At 42.2% G+C, this 13,219-nt stretch overlaps 1 protein-coding gene across 1 annotated transcript in view; it reads left to right on the top strand.

Moving 5' to 3' along the window:
- Window positions 1-13,219, top strand: part of LOC138761608 (protein FAM117B-like) — a 210,142-nt gene that overhangs the window by 86,558 nt on the left and 110,365 nt on the right. The window lies entirely within an intron of this gene.

Consider the following 13,219-nt stretch of genomic DNA (forward strand, 5'->3'; position numbering starts at 1 on the left):
CTGGGAAAGACCCGTTGTCACCATCTTCATACAGACCAATTTCCTTATTAAATACAGATTATAAATTATTGCAAAATTACTAGCAAATAGATTAACAAATTGTTTACTGCAGTTGGTGAAATTAGATCAGTCTGGATTTGTTAAGAATAGAAGGGCAGCAAATAATGTATATAAATTTATCAATCTGATACATACAGCACAAGAAAATAAAGAACCAACAGTGGCAGTAGCTCTAGATGCAGAGAAGGCCTTGGATAGGTGGGAATAGAGCTTTCTCTTTAAAGTACTACAGAAATTTAAATTACCAGAAAAATTTATTAATTGGATCGAAGCCCTATATAATAATCCTAAAGCAAGAGTGCTAACAAATGGTTATATTTCAGATTATTTCAAATTGAGTAGAACAAGACGGGGATGCCCACTATCAATCACTTTCCCTATTTACCTTGGCAATAGAACCATTGGCAGAAATTATAAGAACAGATAGAATGATAAAGGGAATAAGGATTAAAGAGGAAGAATTTTAAATTAGTTTATTTGCAAATGATATTATAGTATATTTAACATATCCCGAAGAATCAATAAAGAGGTTACATACCAAATTAATAGAATATGGGGAAATTTCAGGGTAGAAAGTTAACTCTGATAAAAGTGAAGTAATGCCAATGAATACAGTGAACTATACACAAGGTAAAAAAGAATCCCCTTTTAAATGGCAGGTTCAGGCAATATGTTATTTATTTAGGCATCATAATAAATAATAATATAAATCATTTGTTTAAACTAAATTATCAGCCATTAATGAAAAAAGTACAAGAGGACAGAGAAATGGAAAGACTTGCCAATAACTCTAATAGGGAGAGTAAACTGTATAAAAATGAATATATTTTCACAATTACAATATTTATTTCAAATGCTACCTATACTAGCAGGAATTTTTTCAAAAATTGAATAAATTTGATAAGAAAATTTTTATGGAAAGGTAGTAAACCAAGAATAGGTTTATATATAGATAGTGATATATATATATTTTTTTTCTTTGGCTTGGCTTCGCGGACGAAGATTTATGGAGGGGGTAAAAAGTCCACGTCAGCTGCAGGCTCGTTTGTGGCTGACCAGTCCGATGCGGGACAGGCAGACACGATTGCAGCGGTTGCAAGGGAAAATTGGTTGGTTGGGGTTGGGTGTTGGGTTTTTCCTCCTTTGCCTTTTGTCAGTGAGGTGGGCTCTGCGGTCTTCTTCAAAGGAGGCTGCTGCCCGCCAAACTGTGAGGCGCCAAGATGCACGGTTTGAGGCGTTATCAGCCCACTGGCGGTGGTCAATGTGGCAGGCACCAAGAGATTTCTTTAGGCAGTCCTTGTACCTTTTCTTTGGTGCACCTCTGTCACGGTGGCCAGTGGAGAGCTCGCCATATAATACGATCTTGGGAAGGCGATGGTCCTCCATTCTGGAGACGTGACCCATCCAGCGCAGCTGGATCTTCAGCAGCGTGGACTCGACGCTGTCGACCTCTGCCATCTCGAGTACCTCGACGTTAGGGGTGTGAGCGCTCCAATGGATGTTGAGGATGGAGCGGAGACAACGCTGGTGGAAGCGTTCTAGGAGCCGTAGGTGGTGCCGGTAGAGGACCCATGATTCGGAGCCGAACAGGAGTGTGGGTATGACAACGGCTCTGTATACGCTTATCTTTGTGAGGTTTTTCAGTTGGTTGTTTTTCCAGACTCTTTTGTGTAGTCTTCCAAAGGCGCTATTTGCCTTGGCGAGTCTGTTGTCTATCTCATTGTCGATCCTTGCATCTGATGAAATGGTGCAGCCGAGATAGGTAAACTGGTTGACCGTTTTGAGTTTTGTGTGCCCGATGGAGAAGTGGGGGGGCTGGTAGTCATGGTGGGGAGCAGGCTGATGGAGGACCTCAGTTTTCTTCAGGCTGACTTCCAGGCCAAACATTTTGGCAGTTTCCGCAAAGCAGGACGTCAAGCGCTGAAGAGCTGGCTATATATATATATATATAGAATAAGAATCTCCCATACAAATAAGGGAGATTGCAGTTTCCAAATTTTAGAAACTTCTGTAGGGCTGCCCAATTAAGATTTTTGACAGATTTTTATAAGGTGGGAGAAAAGCCAGCTTGGCTTAGGATGGGACTATATAAACTCGGGAAAAATGTTTCAGAACATGTACTCTACAAGTGGAATGAGAGGTTAGTGCAATATCATAGTCCACCAATACTACACCATATATTAAAAATATGGAGTAGGATACATTTAGAGCGAAAGTTAATAAACTATCAAATACCAAATATGTGGCTAAAACAAAACTAATTAATACCTTTCACAATGAATAATATTTATTTTAAGGAATGGTCAAGAAAAGAAATTACAAGAATAAAAAACTGTTTACTGGGCAATAACCTACTAATATTTGAACAGCTAAAAGATAAATATGGAATATCACATGGTTTAATATTTTCATACTATCAATTAAAAACATATTTAAAAGAAAAGCTGGGAAAAGGTTGCCGGAAGGTAGTAGCTTTGAATATATAATCACAGACACTATGATAATTAAAAAGTTTATTACAAGAAATTATGTATATTAAATTACAAGACAAAGGAAAAGATGAAGCAATATGCCGTTGGGAAAATGATTTAAACAGACAAATAAATAATGAAATTTGGAAGGAATTATGTGCAGACTCCATGACCAATACAATAAATGCTCGGTATCAAATTATACAATATAATTGACTTTACAGACAGTACGTTACACCTCAAATATTAAAAGAATGGGGCCCGACGTTATCTAATAAATTCTTGCGCTGTAAACAAGAAATTGGTACAATGGTACATTCATTTTGGACATGTGCAGAAGTGAAACACTTTTGGGAGGATTTAAATTCAATACTAGTTCAAATTACACAAAACAAGATACCAAAAGACCCAAAAAAATTTCTGTTAAGCAATATAAAATACAGAGTTCAAATTAAATTTAAACAGATTCCAAAAACGATTTATCAAGATTGCATTAGTGCCAGCTAAAAATGCATAATGATAACTTGGAAAATGGAAACACCCCTGAAAATACAGTGGTGGGTCACAGAAATGAACAAATGTATTCCATTAGAGAAAATCATTTATAACTTGAGACAATTATGCACAATATGAACAAATTTGGGACCCATATATAAAATTTATTGGTAACTGCAACCTTCGGCCTCCAGCTCTTAACTCTTAATGAGAAATAGAGTACAAAAGGAAAAAGTGAATCGCACAATATTTAAATGACACGCTCCCTCTTGATTTTTATTTTCTCTTTTCTTTTGGTTCTGTTGTCTCTTCTCTCTCTAGTTATTGGGGGCGGGGGGGGAAGGGAAGGGGTTGGGAAGAAATTGGAAAAAGTCACTATATATAAACATAAAGTTTATGTAAATATTGTTAGAGGTTGGTTATATTGAGACGTATTAAATTTTTTAAAAATTACAGAAGAGAGTCCAGGTATGACATGTGGAAGGCCATCTTAACAGCACAGAGGCAAATTCAAGTAAAGTTAGAAAAAGAATCAGATACTCACCAGCTATGGCAGGGATTTGCAGGCCATTACATCTACAAGGTGAAGCGTATATCATAGTGGAGGCCACATTCTGATGCTTCATTCTTCAGTGAACTGAATACCTTTTACGGTCGCTTTGGAAAGGAGAATTCATCAGTATCAATGAGAATCCCTGCAGAAACTGGCGACCCTGTGATATCTTTCTCAGAGGCCAACATCAGAAAATATTTCAAGGGGGTGAACCCTCACAAGGCATCAGGCCCTTATAGTGTGCCTGGCAGAGTACGAAAATCTGTGCCAACCAACCAGCTGGAGCTTTGATGGACATTTTCAATCTCTCACTGCTACAGTCGGATGTTCCTACATGGTTCAAAATGGCATCAGTCATACCGGAGCCAAAGAAAACCAGAGTGAGCTGCCTCAATGACTATCGCCCAGTGGTATTCGTATCTCATGAAATGCTTTGACAGGTTGGTCATGGCCAGAAATAACTTGATCCTAAAGGATCTGGTCCCACTGCAATTTGTCTATTGCCACATTCGTTCCAAACCAAATGTAATCCCACCCCCACCCCCCCCAAATAGTGGTCAGCAACCTTCAAAACCTGGGCCTCTGCTTTGGATCCTTGGTTTCCTCGTCGAAAGACCACAGGTCGGTAATGGCATCTCCTCCTCACTGACAACCAACATAAGTGCACCTCAAGGATGTGTGCTTAGCCCACTCCTTTACTCTCTGCACCCATGATTGTGTGGTGAGGCACACAATCAAAATGCCATTCTCAAATTTGTCAATGACACCATTTTGTTGGCAGAATCACATGGCAATAAGGAAGCATTGCTTCATTGATATATTCAAAACTTGTACCTTCAATTAACTTTATTACAAGCCTGAGTTCAACACAACTTTCCACATGGCTTTGCTGATGTCAGAAAGGATTTTCTCTCATTTTGTGCTGTATCCAACCCATCTCCATTTTGAGAGTTCAAATATAGTATTTGTCTTATTTTTGATCAACATCTATTTTCCCCACAGAATCCACATTATGGTGGATCCTACTAGCTAAGATCTAAAGAAATGAGTGTTTTAAGACCTTATTCTATCCATGAAATTCCTTAAGTGACATATTGGAGTCAATGTGATGAATATTTTATAATCAAAACCAGGCTACCTATCTGTTAAGTTCCCAAGGATTTCCAATATTGTAAATGCTTAATGGATTGTTGAATGTATTTAGAACAAAATATTAACAAACATTAATGCAGTATTAATTAACCCTTGGAGAAGGACCCATCTCTACTAGAGTGTAATGGTGTAGCAGCCTGCAATTAATATTAAATTGTAGTGGCTACTAACGGCAGTGCTACTGAGATGAAGTACATCCACACAACACAAGGGTGAACCAGTAACTGACTTTATTTGAATCACTTGCGCTGCTTTTTTGGGAATGACCCACTTTGTGTCTGGGGCATGCTGGTCTAAGGGAGTGACGTCAGTGCGTTGTGGAGTCCCTGTCTGCCTAGCAAAGTGCAACCAGGAAGTGGTGACATCTCCCAGGCAACGTGTGTCGCCAAAAGCAGGCTTCTCCTGAGAAGGGAAGGGGACCCGTACCATCTTGTACCAACCGACTGGGGCGGTGATTTGGCCCGTCTAACTGTGCAGTTGCTCAGACTGCTACACCATCCCCCCAGAATCGCTGCCACCCTCTGAGCAAATCACAGTACTGTCTTTAGGCTTGTAGCCTCTATGTCTGACCTGGGGAGCCAGGACAGGCTGGCCTGAGTCCAAATGCGCTGCCTTGAGGCGGTCAATGATAAGCACGTCTTGCCGCCCGCCAATGTCCAGGGTGAAAATGACACCATCACGCTGTAACACCTTGAATGGGCCTTCATAGACGCTTTGCAGGAGTGTTCCTTGCTGTCCTCTGTTTGAAGTCAGTGGACTATAGATCAGCAGGGACGTGGCAGGGTGGAGAGCTTTGTCAGGAAGGTGTGGAGGTTTCGGCTTACCCACTTGTTGCCGAGTTTGATGAAGTCAAATAGGGATTTCATGAGGGTGCCTGCTCCTGGGAGGAAATGAACATAAAAGTTCACCATGTCTAGAAATCCTTTTAGGCCTTTGATGGTGCTCAGCCTGGGGAATCCTTGGATGGCTTCTACCTTATCTGGCTGTGGCGTGGCACCTTCGCAAGTGATACAGTGTCCAAGGAAATAATTGTTTCCAGGCCGAATTGGCACTTAGCTGGGTTCACTGAAAGTCCGAACTCCTGAAACCTGTTGAAAAGATGAGTCAAGTGCATGCTGGCGTCAGGGCTAGCAATGAGGATGTCATCCAGGTAGACGAAGGTGAAATTGAGGTCTTTTCCAACCACATTCATGAGGCGCTGAAACATCTGGGCTGAGTTCTTTAATCTGAAAGGCATCCAGAGAAACTCGAAAAGGCCGAAAGGTGTAGTAATGGCTGTTTTCCGGTCATTGTTAGGATGCTCCAGAATCTGATGGTACTCCTAGTTGAGATCCACCTCGAGAAAATTCGACAACCTTAGAGCCATGTTGTGAAGTCTTGGACATGTAGGATGGAGTATCTACCTGGGACTGTGACGTTATTGAGTCATCTGTAGTCGCCACACGGACACCAACTGCTGGAGTTCTTCTGGACCACGTGCAGTGTGGTTGCCCAGGGGCCGTTTGAACGGCAGACAATACCCAACCCTTCCATGGCAGCAAACTTGGTCTTGCCTTGGAGGAGTTTATCCTGTGGGAAGTGCCATGCCCGTGCGTACACTAGTGATCTGGGGTTTCGATTTGGTGCTCCATGCCATGTGCTGATTTAACACTGTGGAAATTGGGCGCCAATAGTGTCAGATATTTGGCAAGTAAAAGGGCATATTAATTGCAGTCTAGAGCGTGGATGCCCAACGGCAAAAAATGACACTGCTGTAGCATGAGGGGGTATGACTGGAATGTGGTAGCGTTGACCAAGTGGCATCTGTTCATGTCTACCACAAGCTCGTGTGTATGGAGGAAATTGGCTCTGAGTAGGGCTTGCCCAACAGATGCAATTGTACGCTTCCTTTTTTAATACTTTATTTATAGTTTTTCAAATTTGGACTCAGTTTACAACATTATCATCATCAGTAATTACAGATCTATACCAATTGCAACTTATCAATCTATACAGGTTTTTCTATCGAGTCCAAGCCCAACATCCCTCCCTCCCTCTCCCTCCCCTATCCTATTCCTTCAATATCCAACACTTGACACTCCACCAATCAAAAAGAAACACAAGATATTAAAAACATTTATAACAAAGGAGTAAATCATATCGGGGACATAGGTCTGACATAGCCCAGTGGTCTGGGATCGGGCTGATTAAAAAAAAATTTTTCCCCTGACCTTTCCTGGCTGGAATGAGGCGGACCACTTGTCCCTCCTTTTCCCTCCCTTTCCACGAGGCAAAATTGTCTTCTTCATAACTGTGCTCCTATGTTGGTTCAGGTATGGTTGCTAAACTTTTTGGAAGGTACATACCTTCCCCTTAAGTTATAGGTGATTTTCTCCAGGGAAACACAGGCTTGCATTTCCTTGCTCCACTGCGCAATACTCAGACAAGAATCAGACTTCCAGGTAACCGCTATGCACCTCCTCCCCACCGCCAATGCGATCGTTACGAATTGTATTTGGAATTTGGACAGCTCTAGGTCCTGTGGGACTTTCCCTAAGACTTTGCCTAGTTCCACCCAGAAGGGCATCACCTTGGTATATGTCTAGCTCATGTGCACAAAGGTTCCTGTCTCAATGCCGCATCTAAAATATTGATCTGATAGTTCTGGCTTAGATCTATTAATCTTTTGCAACGTCAGGTGCAGGTGGTGCAAGAAATTGTATCGCACCAGCTTTTATCTCACATCTGACACAGGTCAGACCAGCACCACTCATCAATCGTTATTCCTAAGTGCAGCTCTCACCTCTGCCTTGACTTATGGAGACCTCGATTAGATCCTTCCGCTTGGAGCAGAAAATACATTGCCAAAATAAACTTTCTTGTGATCCCCTTCAAATCATGGTCTCTATGTCACTCTACTTTGGTAGGACCTGGTTGGACCTAATTTGTCCTGTAGAAAAGATCTTATCTGAAGGTAGCAGTGTAATGTCTTATTTTATAAATCATACTTCTGCCTAAGTTCTTTGAATGGCATTAATTGCCCCTGCTGGAAACAGTCCTATATGTACCTGATGCCATTTCAATGCTAGGTGTGCAGGATCTTGTTATCTACCGTCAAAGATATTAACTGATTTGGAGTCAGGGACGTTTTTGGGGACAGTCCCAGTTTTATTCCTAAATATTGATTTTTGTTCCAAATATGAAAATTTTGTTTTAATATGGGGCTGTCTGTTTTTCCAGATAACAATTTGGTATCCCATTTATAAATAAAGTCATCTGCCACCCTCTCGTCCACCGAGTGCAGACCAATTGTACCCAGGATGGTATGTCTCCCCCCCCACCCCCCAAAGAGTATCTTGACTGGGCTGTCCAATAATATTTTTTGAAGTCTAGCATTCACATCCACCCAGACTGTAATCCCAGGTCAATTTCTCCACAGAGACCCTGGCGACCTTCCCATTCCACAGGAATGTTCTTAGTCTTGAGAGCAGGGTTTGGCAATGGTTGAAAAAGATACTGAAGTCTTGGCAACACATTCATTTTCACACAGCTGACCCTGCCCATCAGTGTTATGGGCAGGGGTATCCACCTGTTTCGGTCCTCCTCAATTTTTTCCAGCAAGAGGGTATAATTTAATTTGTACACATTGTTTAGATTATTATCTATTTTGACTCCTAGGTACTTAATCCCATTTTGCAGTCATTTTGGATAACTATTCTTTTGATATTGGCTATAGACCCCTCCCGTAAGTGGCATAATTTTACTCTTGTCCCAACTGATCTTGTACCCAGAGACCTACCCATATTCTTCCAAAGTAGATCATAGTTTGGACAGCGAGTTTACTGAGTCCGTCAAATATATCAGCACATCATCGGCAAATAACTGATCTTATGTTTTTCCTGTCCTACTTGAAACCCTTGATGTCTGGATCCTGGCGAATGTCCTCAGCCAACGGTTCCATAACCAGTACAAACAGAGTTAGAGGGAAGGCTGAAGAAATTTGCCCTTTAGTCTGAACTTTCGTCTTGGGCGCATGGTAGAGAGCCTTTATCCAATTAATAAAAGTTGGCCTTAACCCTATTTTTTCCAGCACTTTAAATAAAAAGTCCCACTCTAATCTATCATATGCCTTTTCTGCATCAAGAGCAACAGCAATGCCCCTCTCATTTTTGGTTTGCGCCAAGTGTATTATACTTAACAGTCTGCCAACGTTATCCGCTGTCTGTCTTTTTTGTACAAAGCCCGCTTGATCTTTATTGATTATTTTTGGCAAATGCTTCACCAATCTGTTTGCCAAGGCTTTGGCGATTATCTTATAGTCCGTATTTAATAGTAAAGTAAGCCTATAAGAAGATAGCTTTAATGGGTTATTATCTTTTTTTAAGATCGTCGTAATGATTGCTGTCCAAAAAGATTCTGGGAGTCTATGAGTCTCCATTGCCTGATCTATCACCTCCATATAAAGAGGTATCCATAGATCTTTGAATTCCTTGTAGAACTCGGGTGGATACCCATTCTCCGCTGGAGACTTGTGGGTTTCCAGCAAATTCAATCCACTCACTATTTCTTCTTCCGTGAAGGGATAGTCTAAACCTTCCAACCCTTCCGATCCAAATTTAACATCTCTATCTGAGACAGGAATTCATCAGTTTTATCTAACACCCACTACTAATACTGATTTATATAAACCTTCATTGAATTTCCAGAAGGTGTCATTAATTTCCTTTGGTTTGTAAGAGATCCTGCCATCCCCAGTATGAAACACATTGATCGTTCTTGAGGCATGCTCTGCTTTCAACTGCCATGCAAGGACCTAGTGGACTCTTTCCCCCAATTCATAGTATTTTTGCTTTGACTGCAATATGGCCTTTTTCCATGCTGTACATTTGAAGCTTCTTGTTTGTTAAAACTCTGAATTGATCTTCTGAGCCAGATTTTTTGTAAGTCTTTTTCTAAATGAGCGATCTCTTGTTCTAATTTGCCCACCTCCCTCTCATATTTTTTTTATTGTTTTAGTGTATCTGATTATTTGACCCCTCAAATATGCTTTGAGGGTGTCCCATAAAAGGAATTTATCTGGAGTAGAGGTACAGTTGGCCTCACAAAACATATCTATCTGCGTTCTTATGAAATTACAAAACTCCAGCTTCTTTAACAGCAATACATTAAGATGCCATCAGTATACCGTCTCCTGCTTATCTGGCACCTCAACTTTAACTACTAGGGGCGAATGATCCGAGAGAAGTCTTGCCTTGTACTCAGCCTCCATGATCCTACCCTCTATATGGGCTGTAGCCAAGAAAAAAATCTATTCTAGAGTAGGAATCGTACTGCCTTGAGTAGAAGGAATAGGCCATCTCCCTCAGATGCTTCTGCCTCCATATGTCTATCAAATTCAGGTCTTTCATACTATCAATGGCAGCACGTGCCACCCTTGTTTTCGCTATTTTCTTTGTTGGCCTGTCCAAAACAGGGTCCAGACAAAAATTAAAATCTCCCCCAATTAAAATACTCCCTTTTCCTTCTGCCAATCTCAGGAAAATGTCATGTATAAATTTTTCATCATCTATATTAGGGGCTTATAAATTCATTAAGGTTCAGAACTCTGAGTATATTTGACAGTGCTCCATTAAAAATATATCTGCTTTGTCTATAGTCACACCCTGCACTCTCACCGGAACACTTTTCCGATCAGAATTGCCACCCTCCTTGCCTTCAAACCGAACGAGGAGGCTAATACCTGGCCCACCCATCCTCTTTTTTTAACTTCTGGTACTCTTGCTCCATTAAATGGGTCTCTTGGAGTTTGGCCAGGTCCACTCCCATTTTCTTAATGTATGCCAGTATTCTTTCTCTTGATCGATCCATTCAGACCGTTGACTTTGAAACTTGCAAATTTTATGCTTTTAGCCATTCCCCTCGTGGTTATTATAGTTACATTTCTTTTGTACCTCTACCCGCCCTGAGTCCCCTCCTGATCCAGCCCTTTGTCTTTAGCCACTGACTGCCTGAGTCATGTCAGACCCTGGGGGAAAAAAGACAAAAACTAAAATAACCAACCAAAGGAAAAGAAAAAAAGAAAAACAGAGACGCAAACTGAAGTAACACATTTAGTTAATCCTAGATGATTTTCCCATCACGGCCCTTGCCCCGTATTGCATCCCCTCCCCCCCACCCCCCGGTGACTACATCCTCCTCTGCACTCTGACAGGTTATGCGCCTCGCACTCATCTTCTCCACCAACCTCCCATGGATTCCCAGGAAAATTACACTTATCATTTCTATTTGCTATGTACACAATATTTATATCTTTTTATGCCAGAATACTTTATAAAACATAATAAACTATACATTCTTATGGGTTAGTCCCCATCTTGGCTTTAATTCCACTTTTTACCCCCAAGCATAGTTAAATCTTCGGCAAATTGCTGTGCCCTCTCCAAGTCAGAAATAAACTTCCTTCCCCCCCCGTAACACCACTTTCAGGGTGGCCGGGTGTCTCAACACACAGTTGTATCCCTTGTGCTTTATCAGCCTTTTGGTTGGCTCAAACACCTTTCTGGACTTCAAAAGTAAGACACTAATATCAGGGTTAAAAGAAATCCTTGTTCCCCTGTATTTCCATGGACATCCTCTCTTTTTTTGCACTGGCTGCTGCTGCACCCAATATTTTTTTCCTGTCCTGGTAATGTAATAGTTTCACCAGGACAGGACAGACCTGTTTTCTGCCTGGGTCCCGGTCTTGGGAGGTGGGATCTATGTGCCCTCTCTATTTTTACCCTTTTCCCTAATGTGCCACTATAGCGGCTGCTAACGGCAGCGCTACTGAAATGAAATATGTCCACACAATACGAGGGTGAACCAATAACTGACTTTATTTGAATCTCTTGCGCTGCCCCTGCCCCGATGTCCCCCGCCAGCAGCCCCTGCCCTGACATCCAGCAGCCCCTGCCCTGACATCCAGCAGCCCCTGCCCCGACGTCGGATGCCGCAGCCCCTGCCCCGACGTGCGACGCCGGCAGCCCCTGCCCCGACATTCAGCAGCCCCTGCCCTGACGTCCCGCGTCAGGAGCCCCTGCCCTGTAGTCCTGCACTGGCCACACCTGCCCCAATGTCCCGCCCCAGCCGCCCCTGCCCCGATGTCCCGTGCTGGGGCAGTGGGAAGGGGGGCTGTCAGGCATGGGGAGTTGGGTCACTGGCTGATTGTCATCTGCCCACCCCTTAGCACCCTCTTTCAGGTGGCTGCATTCAGGTGCCTAGGGGGACTCTAGTGCTCCGGCGATTATCCCTCCGGAGGAGGATTAGAAAATGCGCCTCAGAGGTGCCTCCTGCTCTTTCAGGTGGGTAACCCAAGAGCCGCATAGGGGTAGAATATGCGGCTTTACATCAGGGTATTCTGGCCACCTGAAAGAGCCTTCTGTAGCTCACTGATTTGTTTATCCCCACCCACTTCTCCATATCCCTGGGTAATTTCCCCTGTAACCAGAGGACGTGGAACATTTGTGGCATGCCATTTCAACTCCCCTTCTCAATCCCACACCAACCTATCTATCTTCAGCTTTTTCCATTGCTGAGGTGTGTTCAAATGCAAACTAGAATAACTGTCAATATTCTGCCTGGATAGTTTACAATCCAATGGTATAACATTAAGTTTTCTAATTTCAAGGAAACTCACACTCCCTATATTTCTTATAATCCACCCAGGTTCTCTCGCGTACCCCACCAGGTTCCATTTGCCTATTTCCCTTGCACAATCTATTAGGGTTCCTATCTCCTCCCTCAATTGGTTTAATCTGCTAGTTCACTCTCTCACCCCCTTTCTCCAGTTTCACATCACCTTCTTTATCAGATTTCAGTCTCTTGTGTCTCCACTTTTCACTTTCTGTATCTACTTCTGCTCTTCCCCTCTCTAAACTGGCTCCATCTGCTTTCCGCCTTTCTTTTGCCCATCATCTCCCTCTTGGTTCACCTGCCAGTTCTCACCTCATCCTTCCCCCTCACTTCTTTGTTCTGGTTATCTTCCCTCTACACACTTTGTCGAAGCAGAGTCTTGACCTGAATCATCGATCTTTCTCTTTTTTCCCATCAAATGTTGCCTGACCTGATTTCCATCAATCGTGTGGTTTTTTTTGCTGAACAGCATGTACTTTCTCATTGTGTTATTGCATGGTTCATATGTGACTGATAATAGCATCTCATAGAGAGCATTTGAACAGTGAGTTTACGATTGCTGCATTCCACTTCAATGGGAATAGTATCAATAGCAAGGTCTGTCATTGAATCACAGGTCTGAAACTATTGGAAATGAACATGCATGGTTCCCTGAGATGTAGAGCATGGAATAATTAGTTCTGATGCAGGGTTTCAACACAACGTTAAGGATTTTTTTCCTCCCCAAATGCGGCTCAACCTTGTGAACTCCTCCAGCAGTTTTTTTTTGCATGAAATAATTAATGGTCATCAAGATTATTTATTGCTTTTGTCACTTTGATTCAATGTTTATGGTACA

This window comes from Narcine bancroftii, chromosome 4, assembly GCF_036971445.1.
Source record: "Narcine bancroftii isolate sNarBan1 chromosome 4, sNarBan1.hap1, whole genome shotgun sequence".
Classification (NCBI taxonomy): Eukaryota; Metazoa; Chordata; class Chondrichthyes; order Torpediniformes; family Narcinidae; genus Narcine; species Narcine bancroftii.